The sequence below is a fragment of the Gallus gallus genome, chromosome 3 (assembly GCF_016699485.2).
Source record: "Gallus gallus isolate bGalGal1 chromosome 3, bGalGal1.mat.broiler.GRCg7b, whole genome shotgun sequence".
Classification (NCBI taxonomy): Eukaryota; Metazoa; Chordata; class Aves; order Galliformes; family Phasianidae; genus Gallus; species Gallus gallus.
In genome coordinates, this window is record NC_052534.1 from 57,291,519 (window position 1) to 57,309,889 (window position 18,371).

Sequence of the window (18,371 nt, forward strand, 5' to 3'; positions counted from 1 at the left end):
GAGCAGCTGCTCTTCACCAGTCCCAGTACAGTGGTTATTCCTCTTGTGCCCGGCACAACCGAGTCCCACACAGTGTCTCCATTCAGCTGAACCTCATTTCTGGTAGAAAATTGGGAATCTTCAGAAACCGTATCATTAATACTCTCATCCCGAGACTTGGAAGAGAAGTGTATTTAAATGGAAGTGTTCGTTCTTTTTAAACAAACACTGCGAAACAAACCCATTCTTTTCCCATCCCGTCGTTTGGATGACTCACAGCTGCCTCCTGGTGTGCTCTTCTTCTCAATTAGCAACAGAGAAATCAGTGTAACATATAGAAGTGCAGATAAGTGAGTGCTAAGGGACTACTCTACACTGATATCCCAGAAGGGCAGAGCAAGGTCGCACTGGGAGCAGCTGTGAGGTGGCAGTGCAGGGCTGTCTCTGCCTTACCCACTGCCCACTCCCCCTGCAGTGCTGGCAGTTTGATGTATTAGCATTTGCTGGCTGACAGGTCATTTTTCACCTGGAAACATACAGAGCAGCATACTTGACAAAATCTACATCTAGAAACTGGCCAGTGTAACATTTATCCTGTGCCCCAGTTCATGAGTGATCCTGACACTGCAGGTTAAGGAGTTCATATTAGTGATCAAGGCAATTGTAAAAACTAAATTGATTTTTTTTTAACCTGCCTGATTTCAAGTCTGTTACGGTATTTATTGCTTCTTGGTTAGCTAATGCTTCTTGATATTACTTCGCAACATCCCTGCTCGCCTTGTACTGCTGTAGCACCATGCAGTTTCCTTCTCTACCCTCACAAGTAACAGCAAATGGACAGCAGGGTCCAGATGCAAGATGTGCAGTTTGCCCTGCCTGCGTGGATGCAGCCCTGGGCCACCTGCTCTAGATGGTCCTATTTGAGCAGGACGTTGGACCAGATGGATGCAGAAGTCCCTGGATGGCCATGCTGTGATTCTGTGCCTCTCCTGGTGCAGGCTGACCCCCCCCCCCGAGCCGGTACAGCCCTCTGGGTGGCACTAATGCAAAAGCTGCATTTTGTTCTGTGGCAAAATATGTACAGGTATGCAGCTGTGTTAGGTTTGAGGCATGGCTTTGGAAAGTAAATTTTAAAAGTACGAGATGTTAGCTACTGTTTCTTCTTGCGTGCTATAAAAGAAGCATGAGCTATGATGCCTCAGTTGCTTTTAATGACTTTTAAGGAGGATTTGCTGTACCTCGGTTTCAAGGTCCCTGTTTGACGTACTGGGAATAGAAAGCCCAGGTTTTCATAGAGGTACAAGAGTTACAACACACCCAGGTCCACATTAGAAGTGTCTGTGACACTGCTGTCAGGAGCCTAAATCTTTTAAAATTAATTATTAAAAGTGTGGCAGGCACTTTATGCAGGCTTTCACTTTTCTTTGTATCCAAATGCCAGAAAAATGTGTTAAGCAGGGTTGAGCACTGGTTTATCCAAAACTTCTTGGGGTACAACGTAGTATAACCTTGCTGAAAATAATTCACAGTGAAGCACATATAAGAATGGGTAAATTAGCAGTGCTAAGAGCCACGTGAGGGGGTGTGTGCAACTACCTCCTCCAACACTCGGTCTGCAAAGGAAAGAAAATCTTGGAGAGAAAGAAATTTTCAGCTTATCCACGACTGTTAGTGAAAGCCATGGTTAGTTGAACATGTTCTGTCTGTTATCTGTTACTCAGTTAATGTGACATGAAGTAAAAAGGCATGAACATGTATCATTCTCTGTTATACCTTCCTAGTGAATGCTGATTAATTTAATGTTCCACTTTCCATGCTGTACATTTACACAGTAATGAGCTGTAGCCATCTACTGGCATGAAATTATCCTTTTCTTTTTTATTTTTTTTTCTCTCCCCAGAAGGGAGAAGAGCAAACAGCCCTTCGTGTTTTTCCTGGCAATGTAGCATATACCGAAGACCTTATGCTTAACCCTGACACTGCATCAACAAATGCTAATTTACACAGGAGATTTCCTGCAACTGTCTTAGACCAGGGAAAGAGTTTTTAAGCCTGTGCTGATGATTTCAGCTTGTTAATGTGAATGTTTTGCCTTGGGGAAGTTTATGTAATGTTTTAACAGAACAGCATCTGCATTTTTTCTTGAATGAGGAATCCACTGTAAGGGATTTTTTACTCATTACAGTGATAAGGTAAATACAATCCGTCCTTGCTAGAAAACTGCCCTATAGGCAGCTGTTTCTCTAGCATGAATGTTTAAGTGCAAAAAGCTGTGGCAGTAGCATAAAAGCACTGCAAACTGATAAAATATAAATAAGGGGAAATAATTCAGACAAATGTCTCCTGTTTGAAAAAGGTTGTGCTGATTTGAAAATATGTAACCTCAATTCTGTCTTTTCAGATTGTGAGCCCTATTTCTATAGAGGATGCTGATAGGCCTTTACAAGCTGATCAACATGATAGCATATCTATCTGTAATGGAGGCAAGACTACACAGCCGATTTGTACGTATACTACAAGACATTGATTGAATACTTTGTCCTGAAGTATAAGCAAGAGGAAAGGAGGTCTTTTTTGCTTTAAATTGTGATTAAAAGTGAGTGAGGAATGACTGAGGAATAGGGGAGGTTGAAGGCTTTGTTTTCTTACCATGTAAAATCTGAAGCTCAAAAATATTCTTTTTCTCTTTTCTATTTTTCAGGGTTATTTTTAGAGTAAGCAATAACCCTGTGGTGATACGAGTGTTTTTTTGTGATGAAGTGCTGAGACATTTGGGGTTTGACCAGAAATTCAGTCTAGGCTTCAGAACCTATTGTGAAAATCTGTTGTTGAGTTGCGGTTGGTTTTGATATGAACATTTTCCATAAAGGAATGTAACAGTCCACTTTTATTTTGACCCCTCTTCATTTTCCTTATGACCTCTCACTCTTACCAAGATGGATGCTCAGACACTGACTTCTACAGGTCAAGAGGAAACCACAAAAACTGTCCCTATGCTATTTGTTTAACCACTTCAGAGATTTAGAAGAGAATACGTCCATTCGTACAAGTCATGCTGGCTCTTTCAAATCAGATTGCATTTATCCAGGAATTAGGTAATGCTGTTCTTGCATTCCTTTATTTGGGTTTCTGCTAATTTGCCTAGTGCAGGTGTACCATACTTTACCCTAGAGTTCCCAAGGTCTTTCTCGAAAACAAGTGTGGTTTTCACACCTGAGGTACGAAAACAGTTTTAAACAGGCACTTGGCCACTTATAGGTGTTGATAACTCACCTATATCATCCTTGATTTCTCCTAGAACTTCTCAGGGAATTATGGGGATGCGTTAAGAGTTTGTTCAGTAACTTCTACAGTCACTTAAAGTTTAAGACATCTCCTGCTCCTTATTCTCCACTAACGAGTTCCAGCACAGAAATCTCCCCAGCTTCTTCCACAGCAAATACTTACAAAAGGAATCCATTTAACTTCTTTGCAGTGGCTTGGCCAGGGCTTTCCCTCCTAGAGATGTCTGATCTTTATTTTTAAAGTGTGTTGAGTACTTTGACTCTTTGGAGGAATAGAAGTCACAAATGTCAGGAAGATCAAACAAAAAGGATAGACAGGAAGAGCTGCAGGTGTCTTTAATGTACTGAATACCCTGAGGACTCAAGTACAGTGTGGTATCAAATAAACCTTACATCATATGAATCAAAATGGGTATGGACTCAGAACAGCATTCTCGCTACTCTCTGGGTATGTGCCTGTGGGTAAATTTTTACCTGTCATGTCAAAATTTGGTGGCTCTCTCGTGGACATATGCCTGGGTGGTAATCAGAATAGTTGTAATTTCATAGACTACTCCACCTCGTGACTTTTTTTTTCATGTGTGTACACTTGTGTGGATCCAAAGACTATAATTTATCAGTCTTGAGTGTACGGACAGTTTTATTGTTTATACCAACGGAAACAACATGGCATCTGTAGCTCTACAATCATCTATAATTATTGCCGCAGCATGTCTCTTCTATTGTAGATTGAAATGCTTGCAAGAAATTAGTGAAAAATACACATTTTTAAGTTTTCAGGTCCATTTTCTTTAATCATCACCTCTACGGATCTCTTCCACACAGTTTTTTCCATTCCTGCTGCTTTTATCTTGGTAGCATTATCTGTTTTTGCTTATTGTTAGTCGTATGACGGCAACCCGCTGGTTTTTCAATGGCTTCCAACAGCATTTATTATCTAGCACTGTTCTTCAATCAGTAGATCTCAGAAGCACAGTGCACTCAGGGGTACTCAGATAATGGGTTACAATCAACGACATTACAGAGATGTGCTCTCCTTTCTTTCTGTAGTACTGATTTGTGCATTTGGCAGAGAGTCATAATACCAACATTTGAAGTTGAAATAGGGCTTTCTCTCTAAGGGTCCACAAATGATTTTCAAAGCACTGACGGATTTGCTCTTTCAGATGTGCTGGAGAGTTCAGTGTCTCCCATTTACACTGGGATTAATGATTCCCATTTTGCAGGCATGGAACTAAGATTTCACCTTGTTTTAACAAATCCGTAATTGGAAAACAGGTTCTTTATTTTCTAAGCGTTTCCCAAGATTCTCTTGATGGAGGACACACAGGACAGCTGTGGAGCTGGTAGATTTCCCTGGAGCTGTTTGGAGGCAGAGGTGAATTCTATGTGATGAGAGTGACAGAGTAACTTACTGTCTTTTCAGCTCATCACAGCTGAAGAATAAAAAGTCTTCTCCCGCATCACAAATCAGTGTAGAAAAGGTGGGTTGGCACACTGACCAGAAGGTAACAGGGTGCACCTTAGTGGGACTGTCTATCTGAGAAGCACAAAAAGAAGATGGAAGGCAAGCTGAGAGATGGAGAAGCCATGGTGACACATGTATGAGAAATCATGTTAACAGCAGTGCTGATTACTGAGAAGCAGGAAAAGCAATGACATGTTGTCCTATTGTCTGACTACCAAACGGTCCTATTTGTCAGAAATATTTAGATAGTCCTCCTCTACCCCACAGTAGATTGAATGTAGCCAGTGTCAACTGGAGAGGTACAGGGTCAAAAGAATGGCACCTACAGCCAACTGTAAAGGAGGGCAAGGAAGAAGATGCTGCTTCAGTTAACTCCCTGTTTGCCAGGAGCAAGAAAAATAGTTTAAAGACTATTAGGCAGAAGAAGTAATATTAAAAATAATGCAGGGGGTCTGTTCCACCTTAGATATTGGCAATATTCTAGCACAGCTCAGGGAAATTTACCTAAATACCAAGTGTTCTGCCACTAGTTAACAAAAAAAAGTAACAAAAAAACTTAATTGAAGTAATTTTCTGTACCTTCATAAAAGTTAATAGTGTACTGAGAAGCTTTCAGGCTACAAGTGTATTTTATATGAAAATTTTGCTTGGAAAAATTAGACCTATTTTAAAATGCTTACAGAAGGTGATACTATTACCTTGTTGCTGGTTTGTTGTCTCAGTGAATATGGAATACTCTTGGTTTATAAATTCATCGTTCATGCTGAAGTGAAGAGGAAGAACTCTTTCCCTGACTTCATCGGCCATTTTATGCAAGTAACTGAGGAGAATGCTGAGATGGATGTTCAGTTTGGTTCGTTCTGGTAACTTGTTCCATTTGGAGGTCTGCTCTTTTTAATTGATGAATCATTATTCTTTTTTCTCTGCCAAAAAAACATTCTTCATTTAACCCCTCATCCTCTCCCAATGCCTTGTGGCTTTTCTCTCTAGTACCACTGTATCTGGTGGTCACTTAGGTACAGTCTCTGGACAGCTGTAGTTCTTACTTTAAATATTGTTGTCAGTGTTTGTGATTTTTATAAGAAATGACAGAAACTAAATGGGAAAAATTTTCAGGGAGCTGTATAACCAATGTCTCTCATCTGGGTCAGTGTCAGAAACATCTGCATTTCTTAAACATGTCAAAATAACTTGTCCATAAAACCCTCCAGCTGACATTTCAGTATTTTCACGAGGGTTTAACTCCCTGGATTACTATGTGGTGTGCTGAGACTTTCTTAATATCTAACCTAAATTTCCTTTACTGCAAATCCACTGAATTATTCTTCTACTCTTCAATGACATTTGATCACTATCTTTTTTTTACATACACTGTACACTACTTCTAGGAGGATCTGCTCCATGATCTTCCCAGGCACAGAGGTGAGGCTCACTGGCCTGTAGTTCCCCAGTCTTCCTTTCTCCCTTTCTTAAAAATGGGAGTACTGTTTCCCTTTTTCCAGTCACCGGGGACTTCACCAGACAGTTATGATTTTTCAAATATGATTGAGAGCAGCTCGGCAACCACATCAGCCATCTCTTTCAGAACCCTGGGATGGATATCATCTGGCCCCATGGACTTACACACGTCCAATTTCACGAGGAGGACTCAGAGTTGTTCCACTGTTACAGTGGGATGGAATCCGCTCCCCACACCCTCACCTAGAGTTTCAGATAAGACAGACTTTCTTGTAGGCTTACTTTCCAGGTGTATTCTGAGTACAAAATGGGACTGTACAAAAGGCTTACTAATATCAGGGCAGTCTGCATTGGTAGTTTCTTCCTTTACATGAGATTAGTCAGCTTTTCAAAGAAAGAGATGAAAAGATTTTTCGCAGCTTGTCCCTGATAAATGTAATATTGTTAAGGAAGGACCTGCTTTCAGAGTTAATAACTGCACAGTGACATCAGTCAAGATAGTGGAGCATCACCTTTCTTGGTAAGAAACTAGTAACTTTTATCCATTCTCATCTTCAGACAGATGTAGTTTTGACATCCTCCTTCAGCTTATTTTCTTGTCAGACATATACTAGCTGAACTACAGCCATTTTCTGAAGATGTTAGCCAGCCCATAGATGGTAATGGAGGATTTTCTATTACCTTAGTCAGCCAGCACTCTTACTGAAGCCAAGAGCAGCTGAAAGCATGTTTCCATGCCAGCAAAAAAGAATAATTACTCACAGAAAATATTACATCCTGACAGTTCCAACTGACAGTCTCCCAGTTCCAACTGACAGTCTCCCAACCCTGTGGCTTGTCTGTTTTAGCCTATATTGATTCAGTTAACAGTTACTTTATCTTGCAGTAACTGAGGTGGATATAAAGCTATGTTGTCCATAGCATTAAATTATATAAATGATACAAATGTGTCGAAAATATATTTTTTATATTACAGACTTTATAGTAATAAAAACAAATAAGGAATTAATGCTTTACATACCTTTCCTGTTTTCCATTAGCACATACTTCCTTCACACAACAGCAGTTGCCCTTCATTTCGTATGACAAGATGTAACATTAAAGCCCAGGCAACTTTTACATAATTTCCCAGTGTGTTTTCTTCCTCGCTTCTTTTCCGTTCACCTTCTTTTTTTTTTTTTCTCTCTCTCTCTCTTTTTCTTTTTTTGTTTGTTTGTTTGTTTCAATCTCCTGTCAATGTTTTCTAATCCTCTCCTTTTCCAGTAAACCGTCTCACCATCCTCCATCCCCAGTATGGCAGAGTGAGTGGAAGGAAGGAGAGCACCAGGATTTGTTGGAATGGCTCTCATAACAGTGAGGTAACTGTACAGCATAATCTGGAATAGCCCCAGTGCTTTCTTACATGCCACTGAGGTGCAGATTGCCAGGGGCAGCTCCTACCAGGGACTTTCTCCTTGATGATGGATACAGGAACCAGCTGGGTATGTGTGTGTGCTTTAAGCATGGATGAATGGACTGGAAGTTTCTGATACAGGTTGTTTTGCCCTAAATGTCAACTGTAGCTCTGCTTGATTTCTTTCTGAGGTAAAATATAAAACCTAGAGTTTATTTGTGTGCTTTGGAGGACTGCAACATATGTTTTCAGGATAAGTGTAAAGGCTCAAAAACCCTCCTATGCAAGGCTGAAAGGTAGGTATCTCCAGAGCAAGCCTATAACCTTGCCAAACAGCACACTGCTGTTTAGAGTAGCTTTTGTATTACTAGGTTTCTCCCTTCCCAATGGGCTATGCTTCTATTATGTCTTCCTGCATAATATTTACCCTATGTCTGTAATCACATCTGTTAAAAGGGACGTTACCCAGCCAACAATACTTTTGATGGCATATGGTGCTTTTTAATTAAATGTAAGTATTCATAAAAGCATTGAGTGCGCTCTATTTTTCAGGCCCCCAGCTATCCCCCATGGCTCCCTTTATTCATTTAAATGCATCATCAGAAAGTCAGAAGGCTTTCTCCCTAATACATCAGGCATAAAAATGGAACCTGAAAGCATAATAATAGAAGTACACGGTGTAGTTTGTGAAGTTCAGTATATTTAAATCTTGGAGTGGAAACCTGCCTTCCCTTGTAAGTAAAGAAATCCATTGTGTGTTTTCATGAACAGAGAAGGTTACCTTTTACTAAAAAATAAATGTAAGAGAGTTTTGAGCGAAATCATGGCTGTGACACTGGAATCTGATAAAATTGTGAGCAGTAGAATAATGTACTTGTTTTTTATTGTTTAATTTTCCTTATTGGGCTCTTATCTGGGCATGGAGCGATGTCATTTTTAATTCTTACTTCCATCTTCTCTTGAAGTAACTGTTGTGGAAAACAGAATATTTTTGTTTTGCTCACTAGTTTTGCAAAGAAAAAAACTACTGAAAAATAGCATGGCTTTACTTTTCAAAGACTTCGTAGATGGATCATGCAGCTTTTTTTACGCCAACACAGAATGCAGTGTTAGTTGAAAAGATTTTGCTGTTGCATTAATCTACTGCCCATTGTGGACTATACAGGCATAGTTCTGAAAGCTTTAAGTAGAGCTAAATAAAAAAGCCTCTATAGCCCAAACACGCAACATGACAACCAACAGTTAGTTGTAAACAAAGAAATAAAAGACCTCATTAGTCAATAAAATAGGCAACAGACTTAGTACAGTAACCATGACTTCTGGTATTCATCACAGCAAGCAAAGTTTTAAGAACTAGTCTGAATGAGTGAATGAATAGTCTGAATGAACAGTCTGAGGGAGTTTATAAAGTGCTTATGTCTGTATTACCTTTCATACCTAAAAGAACAGAGAACCGGGAACGTCATGGGTCTGAGATGCAGTGGGCACTATAAAGCTATCAGTATCTTGGTATTGATCAGAAAAAAAGGGTCAGTGAGGTAAAATAGAGTATGGGATACCTTCAATGGGAAAAGTAGCCACAGCTAGACTATAAAGGAAAAAGCAGCATGAGTAGGTGGATGCAAGGTGAGATACAAAAACAATGGTCTAGAAAATCACTCCTTGCAGATACATTCTGAATGGACAAGAGCAGATAAGGGAGAAGACATGACTGTGTCTATCAAAGCCAGGAATAGGATGTCTTGGAAACAGATGCATGGAGATGAAAGCTTCTCACTTCAGTCCCTCACACACCCCTGGCTGCCTTGTTAGGTTTTCATGGCTTAAAGTGCAGACTTCAGCTGTCTCAGTAATCTTTTATGGATTAAACTACTGTCACTGGAGAAACCATTAAGGCTAAGATGAGCTCACAATGTTAGGCTTACGTGTTGCTGTTAAAGCATAAGCAACTCAAGATTTTCTGGTAGGATATTTTAGATGTCACCCTCATCCTAAAGGACTCACAAATAGAAATTTTGCTTGAAAAATGTAAATTATGGGTCACATCTAAATTGTTCTGCAAGTCAAACTGAAAATTCCACTAGTTTTCTGTGTTGCAGACTTAGTTTTCCAAGGAAGGAACACAGTGTTACACATGAAGTCCAATAACAATAAGGGTTCTGGGCCCTCCTGAGAATGAAAGAGGTCAAATCCTCATTGCACTTTTCCTGATAAAATTCACCAATTACACATCATGTGGTAGGAAGAAACAGGGCAGTCTTGAAGCTCATTAAAGCTCTCCGGTCTGTGGAAAAAAACAACATTTCTTTAAAATGTTTTGGAAAGCAAAACCAGAAAACTAGAGTAAAATTTATGATGGATAAACCTCTATTTATACTATTTTTTCTTGTTTTTACTTGGATAATTTTTTCATCTCCCATGTGATATGCTTATTCAGTTCAACCGCCAGCAGATCTTTCCATTGCAGTACAAAGAAACTGGCAGTAAATTACAAAGCTCTGACAACTTGCTTCACTACCTGTAAGAAAATGCACCACAGTCAATACAGGAATTCAGAGCAATGCATGTATTTGGCAACAAGACTTGGGAAAACTGTTATGCTTTTTTTTTTTTTTTTTTTTTTCCCCAAGTCTTGGCTTTAAAACAGATCTCTCTGAAAAGCTGCCGTGACTTTATTTTTCCAGCAATCGATTTTTGAATGGATGCATATCCTGACTCAGATTATTAACTTGTATACATACACAGTTTGAAACAGGTATTAGAAGCTGAAATTCATGACTTTGCTTCGTGGTATCCTCACACCAAAATATTGAATAACTATACTGGAACAGCAGCTACTCCCATTATTGTTCAAAGTTGCCAAGGACGTAGTGTTAGGTTCTACCCTGATGAGTATTATAACATCAGTCAAATCAAGAAGCAGTGTGAAAACTTGCTGTTAAGCTCCATTTAGTTTAAACTGCTAGCTAATTTGCATTCGCTTTCAGAGCTCTTAAATGTTTGTAACAAAAAAGTTTCAGTAAACCTTGGTATGTTTCAGTGAGATTAAAAATGTTCAGCACAGTCCTCTATCTCGTGCTTTCCCAGGTCAGTTTAGCCCAGTCTTGGGACAATACTGATTGTTTCTACAGCTACCACTTGACTGAGACATGAACGTGCATATGAAATAATTAGGTGAATTGAAAAGATATTACATGGCCTGCTACCACTTTCCTCAGCAAATTAGATGTTTTCCATTGCAAAACAGCAATTCTTAAAATTACTAACAATCTCTTTTCACCAACACATTCAAATTAGCTACATATTTCCAAAGTCCCTACTGAATGACATTATTGAGTATAGTTTGTTATTTAAGAGCATTTTTTAAACAAAGTTGGGAGGGAAATGAAGGAAACTAGAAAGGAAACTAATGTATTTGCAATAACCAGCACTTTTCATTGTGTTTTTAATGTTATAGCATTGTACTGAGGCCCAACTGAGATGGGGAATTCTCTGTATAAAGCAGTTAATTTCTTGCAGTATTAGGAGCAGGCAGTATAGGCCAACATTTGAAGGAAAAAGATGTATTGCTATCTCCATTTTGCATTTGGTGGAGTGATGAAGGGAGGCCAGAAATACAGGCCAGAGGTCAGCTGGATGGACTTTGTTAGAGTTAGAAATAGAAGCATAATGGTTGGAGCCCTTAGTCCCAAGACCAGCCTTGCTCTCTCACATCTCTGATTGCAGCTAAGATGCTTATTTATAAAATGAAAAACCTCAGAAAGTTTGGTTCAGATAAGCATTCATTATTCTGAGTGCTTATCTCAGCCCAACTCAAGCCCACTGACTCCTCTAAGCCTGCAGAATGGATGTATTTCAAGAACTTTTAAAAATATTTTTCCCTATTTTGAGTTCCAGTTGGAAGCAAGCTCTATGAACATGAAAGATAACATGAGGCAAATAAATTTACTTGCAAATCCCAGAATGATTTGATTTCACTGGTTTTGGTGAAAGTCACTCTGGTCCCTTCTTTTTTCTTTGCATTGCATTTGCATTCTTTGCATTTTCTTTGCAGGCATTGATGAAAAAATCAGATTCAATTACTTCAGTGTGTACTAGAACTAAAGCAATAGAAAGGGGTTTTGCATGGGCTGCATGCCTAAAATACTGCTGGCAATAGAACTCCAGTCTCCACATCTCCAAAGCAACTGAAGTACTTGTTTGTGAATGTGTTATAAAACATTTAAAATTGTATGTTTATGATAATAGATATAGTAAATCATGTGTAGTATTTATTAAGTAGTGAGATCAGGCTTGGCAGCAGAAAAGATGCAGCACTTTGTTAACAGCACCGTGGCTTAGTTCAGTCTGATTTGGCTTGGCTTCTGGGAAGATTTATTTTATATTGGATCTGCCTAGAGACAGTGCAGGTACAAGAGCTGCTCTGGAAGTAATGCCTCCTATTTTTATGATATCGGCCTGTGATATCAAAGGTGGGTGTTGGTGGTATGGTGGTAGAGGTTGAACCTTCCCACCAGCGTTCTGTTACATTTTGTTGCTGTGTGACAGATGGCAGCAAGGAGGCAGTCTGACAGAACAGTGTCCGACATGGAAATGTGTATGAAGCAATGGTGCATCACTGAATTCCTCCATGTGGAAACAAATGGCACCCATTGACATTCACTGCCACTAGCTGAACATTTATGGAGATCAAACAGTGGACATGAGCACAGTGAGGTGGTGGGTGGTGTGTTTCAGCAGTGGTGACAGCAACATGAAAGACAAGCCGCATTCTGGATGGGCTTGCACAGCTATCACACCACAAAAGGAAGAGTGTCTCAAGCAGCTCATCCATGCAAACCAGTGGATTATGACCAGGGAACTGTGTATGGAGTTGAATATCAGCTTCAATGAGTTGGAGATGATGGTGGCAACACTGAAATATAGCGAAGTTTGCATCAGGTTGGTCTTACGAATTCTCACTCAGGAACAGTAAAAACACCATGTGCAAGTTTGTCTGGAACTACTGAACCAATGAGGTGGAAAGTGACACTTTCCTGGATTGCATCATTGCTGATGAGGCATCATGTCACCACTGCAGGCTGGAGTCAAAACAGCAGTCCATGCAGTGGTGACATATGAATTCCCCATCAAAGAAAATGTTCAAGACTCAGCTGTCTGTGGGTTACATGATGTGCACTATCTTTTGGGATAGAAAATGGCTGATCCTTCTGGATTTCCTGAAATCCAGACAAACCATCAGCACTCACTGTTACATTGTGACACTGACTAAACTGAAGGCTTAAACTTCCAGAGTCAGACCAGAGAAGAAAGCAACCTTTCTCTTGCAACATGTTAATGCTGGGCCTCATATCAGTTCAAAGACCATAGAGCACGTTGCCAGTCTTGTCTGAAGTGTCCTACGGGACCCACTACATGGTCCAGATTTGGCACCTCCTGACTTCCACCTCCTCAGGCCAATGAAAGACGGACTACATTGGCAACATTGTCCTACCAGTAACACCATTGTAGCAGCTCTGGTCTATCACTAGGAAAAACGCCTAACTAATGGTAGTGACTGTGCTGAAAAATAGTGTATCATAGCTGAGAGTTTGCTCTATCAAGCAGTGCCATTGTACTCTTCGTATTTGTTGTAGTTTCCGTGGAAATAAGTAGGAGGCGTTACTTTTGGTGCAACCTTTGTGTTTCTACCTGCTTCTACTTCTACCTGCCTCAGTTGTCCTCTCCCACACCTGCAATGAAACTGAGATTGAGGTGCTGCAGCCATGTGGGCCATGACCTGGCTCAGTATCTGAGAGGCTAAATGTCTATTCTCATTTGACTATAAATTAATTTAAGTAACAGAGATGGCTATGTGCATGGCAACTTGTCCGTATAATAACCATTTGGAAGTTAGAGCACAGCTCCACAATTTGTTTTTCAGAATCAGGAATACTATTTAGCTGCCCCACGTGAATATACACTTAGAATATGTTACAAAAGCCAGTATGTAAGAATGAAAATTCCCATGGAATTTAAATTAATCCCTGTGTGTTTATTACAATAGTCTTTAATTATTACAGTTTTTACAATTCTGAATCTTCACTGGTAAAAGCAGTGCAAATGTACTTCTTAATCTTAGAATTTCTCTTAGGGCAAATGTGTACTTGCAAATATCAATACCAAAGCAATACACAGGCACTGTTTTGTAAATGTAGGTTTATGTGCCAAACTATACCTGTACTGCTGAATCATGTCAATGCAAATTGGTCCATAGCCAAGAGTAAAGACAGCTATCCTTAAGGGTGGGGGTGGGGAGGAAGAGGAAAAGGAAGAAAGAAGAAAAAAAGATAAAATGTTATTTACTTGTAAATTAGGTGACAGAGCAGACCAATCTATTCACTGAACAAAATGGACTTTATCTATGGGAAAAATAACCTGGCTTCTAAGGGGCTTTCAAGGCTCCTGGCATTTTTCTATTACGGTGTACCCATTCAGGAATTCTTTCTATTTTATTAATAGTTCTACTCTGCCCAAGCATGTCAAAAAAGTATTCTTTTCTACTGCATGTTATATTTAAAAGCACCCGAATTGTTTAAGTATGGAAACTGACAGGCTTTCAAGTGGTATTTTTAGTGATAAAAAAGTTGTTGCCTTTGCTTTCTGGAATACTTTATTATTAAACTAAGTTTAGAAAATTATATTCACATGGGCTCCTGCCAGTACTTTTTACTGAAGCTGTGAATAATCCTCTATTTGGACCATGCTAAGAATTTAATCTTCAATGCTTATAATTTGTAGTTAGTTGTCTCCTTATGTTTCCTCCCTGCATTCCATCCAAAAAAGATGTGTTTGTTATACTACTTTCATGGCTGGTGAGATTTAAAAACCACTATCTATCCCCTGCAATGAAATAGAGTTTCTCTTCCCCTGGAAATTCAATACAGATAAAATTTGAGCTGTTTGGCCCTTGATTAAGTTCAAAGGAATCCAAAGTAGCTGCATTTATTTAGCTGGAGTAAATCCCATGCTTGGGTTGAAAGGGACCTTAAAGCCCATACAATCCCAACCCCCTGTCATGGGCAGGGCTGCCACCCAGCTCAGGCTGCCCCATCCAACCTGGCCTTGAGTCCCTCCAGAGATGGGGCACCTACAGCTTCTCTGGGCAGCCTATGCCACTGCCTCATGTTCTCTGAGTGAAAAAGTTCTCCTAATATCTGTGTTCAGATGCTCCAGCCCTCTGAGCATCTTTGTGACCTTCTCTGGACCTGCTCCAGATCCGTATTTATTCAAGAGCTATGCTGAGCTCTTGATAAATTAGGTCTTCATAAATCTATGAATTCAGCAGAACCAGATTCTCTTCTCTGTTTTGACAACCTTCCATTTCTGTGCATGTGTGTATAGGACTATTTCTGGATATTGACATCTAGTATGGTCTGACAAATACGTTTGTTTGATTCTGGCTGTAGCCACTTGCATTGACCTTTCATTTCCTTATGCTTATAGACTAGACTTAAGATTTAAGGGAAGTTACAATTACACTTACCTAAGGCAATATATTAGTCAGTATGTCTCTTTTAAAAAATGTAGAAATTGTTTATCAAATGGCATTAAATATTTATCACAATTTTTACCTACTGTAAGGAAAAAGTTGTTGCTGGGGTGTCCTGGGCACTTCCTCATGCTTTAGTCATAATTGCTGATTTCTAAATGGTTGCAAATGTTTGTCCATAACTGAGGTTTATGGACGTCAGAGAGCAGCATCAGGGATCTTATGAGAAGATGGGGAACAATTGTAGATGTTCTGCTGAAAATCTCCATGTTGCAAGTCATTTCTGAGTTTGTGTGCTAATTCCCTATTCTTGGCTGTGGCCTCCAAGCTTCTCTTATTGCAACTTAAGACTAAGTGTGTGCTCTGGTAGGAGTTAATTAGACTTTCTTCTTCAGAAGTCAGAGTAGCTAGAAGCTTTTATGTATTTCTGGAGTTTTGACATGAATCAGTTTGGGTTATAGTAAGAGCGGTTGAGGCTTCAAAGGGCACGCTACACCAAAAAGGAATGAGTATACTGTTAGAAGAATATTGTAAGTTTATCTGGAAAATATCTGTTGTACTACAACAGTTGGTATACAAACCTGGGAAGCCCTTTAAGTAGACCTGGCATCTGTGCCAGAGACTATGACAAAGGATGTCAAGGCATTTGTTTGGAAAACAGGGGGATGCTGGGCAGTAACATACGAACATGAAGGACCGATATGTACCTGATGATCACTAATATTAAGAAAAAAATCCTGGTCCAGAATCTTTCCCTAGCCCCTTACCCTTACCCATTCACTACCATTTGTCTTCTTGAGTACTGGTACTTTTCACCATGGATTACACAAGGACCAGAAAGAAAATCTATTTATAGAGCAAGAGTTAAAGGGGAACAGGGGAAAAACAGTGTAAGGAAATAGAGCCTCAGCTTGGTCTCTTGAAATGAAGTCTTAAAATATGGGCAAATAGTGTCTGTATGACTCTTTATTCAATCATTCAGGAGATGATATCCCAGCCAAACTCTCAAGCCCTTTGCTAGCTCAGATCCTCTTGAGAGCAGTTTTACTTTCTTGGCTCTGCAGAAGTAGTGGCAGCTGCTGGCCAAGATAGCCTAATAGTTTGAGGAAGGGGAAGTTATTTCATCTCATGAAAGTTTGCATCAATTCAGCGTTAGCAAGCAGATCCTACTGCAGGATCCAGCAACCAGAAGCATATTTGCCAAACCTGGTTTTTGTTTTTCTTTATACAAGCAAAAGCTCCTAGCTCATTGGCAGGCTTTGGCTCAGCTTCCCAACCTTCATTCAAAACATCCTCAGCCCTCTTGTTAAACATCAGAAATGCCATGGAAAGTTCTGGAAAGCAGTTCCAAGGCAGGCCATTTGTTCAGGGGGCAAGATGAAGGGCAAAAGCCAGTTGTGAGAGAGAGAAACTGATGAGTTGGTAGGTTTGAAAGCAGCATTTCCTTCACTCATAGCTGTATTTCAAGGAGAACCAGATACCATTCTCTGGTTTTGGATAAAATGAGCCCTGAAACTTTCCCATTTTGTTCAGGGCTTTGTCCAATTTTTGTAACTCTTTTCATTTTCAAGTCTTTTGCCTTTTTCATCATTTAACATGATAGCTAGTGGAAGACTTTGTGGACTCCTTGGATACAGGTGAGATTCTGAGGTTCTTTCGTCCTTCCAGTTCTGCTGCAAGCTGGTCTTAGGGAAGCTGCTATTGTCAGGTACAGTTTCTACAAGTGGAAAATAGGAACTTTCCTCCAGAAGGCATTTGAAGAGCTAGGAATGATGTGTGCTGTAACAGTTGCTTCATCCTTACAATTGCTCTATGTCACTGCAGTGCTGGATATTAGCCTTGTAACTAACGTCAGCACTTGAATGATGAAGTCTCATACCTTTGTCCTCATCATGCCTTTCTAACACTTCCTCGCTGTTTCTGTACTTTGACAAAGTCTCCTTTCTTTGCCTCCAAATTACCTTACTTCACATATAGTTAGATTTCTGGGATGAGTTGTTAAAGACTTGCAGAGTGTTAAATACTCTTGGCCTGTGGTTGAGACTCCATGAATTACTGTAATAAAAGTAGAGTTTAATGAATAAAAAAAGTTTTGTCACTGACACTTTATAAATATTACTTATAGATAACTTTCAAAGGAACTTTCAAGCCTGTTTAACAATAATGTAACTTTCTCACCTGTCACCTTTCCATGTTTTACATGTGAAGAAAGAAATAGTATTCTCGGTGCTTAATTAATATTCTTTGCCTCAGACTGATGTTAGCCATTATGCTTAGGATAGCTCATTCTTTTGGTACATCTCCTGAAGAGTAAGCAGGGTTATTCACACATAATTAAGTGGTCAAGGACTAAAGTTTGTCATATAAAAGAGATTCATTTGGTTTAATAAGTAGCTATTAGATGGATGCTTCCTGAATCAGTGAATAATCCCTTAATTTTTTCATGACTGCAGTGAGCTGAAGCTCATCAGCTCAACATAAATCATGGGTCTGCAGAGATCTGCTCTACTGAAAAGTCTGCAATTAGAGGAAAATAGTCTGCTCCTAAGAGGAGATCTAATTGGTTCTATGAGTTCTCCTACCCAAGAGACAAACTCTTTCCTCCATTCTCTGGTCCGATGGATGGCAGTTGAACTGTTTGGAAAGTTAGTCCTTGAAATCACATGCCTTGGCAAGACTATACGATAAAGCCTTTAAAACTGTATTTATTACTATGAATAGTTTATTACATTCGTACTTGCAGCAATAATTTCTCATTAAGTGCTGAACCAGTTTCTATTTTCTTTTTCTTGAATTTGAATCAGTATTAGAAGCATAGGCTGACAAAAAGGCAGAATAATTATGTGAAAAGCAATTCCCATTTAAAGAACCGTTGAAATACTATCATGAAACAAGAGTCAGAGTGATGCTTATTGTTCCTAGTCTGCTAACTACACTGAGAAATACATGGCTGAAGAAAGGACGTCCCCAAAACTTTTGCTTGCCTCTGGACTGACAATTCATAGACCTCTCCAGTTTTTCAGTGATTTTGCTCATCCTACTCCTACACAGGTTGGTTGTTGTGTTTCCTGGCTTAGGATAGAGGCAACAAATGTTGTCTGACACCACACTATACAAAAGACTACATCTCCCACTGCTTCCAAGCTAACTGGACTCCTGGAAATTCCAGAAATACCCTCCTATCCCCTTCCATGGATTTTCTTCTGCAGGGTAAGACTGCTCTTAATTTACCCACTCATTTCACTTTGATTCTCAGCT

General features: G+C 39.6%; 1 long non-coding RNA gene across 2 annotated transcripts in view; it reads left to right on the forward strand.

Annotated features, from left to right (window-relative positions):
• The first annotated feature begins 2,358 nt into the window (after positions 1–2,358).
• The window catches only part of LOC121110309, a 41,445-nt gene continuing 25,432 nt past the window's right edge, over positions 2,359–18,371 (forward strand). For both annotated transcript variants that reach the window (XR_005858155.2, XR_005858156.2), the window contains exon 1: positions 2,359–18,323. This is a non-coding gene — a long non-coding RNA (uncharacterized LOC121110309). The remainder of the gene's footprint in view (positions 18,324–18,371) is intronic.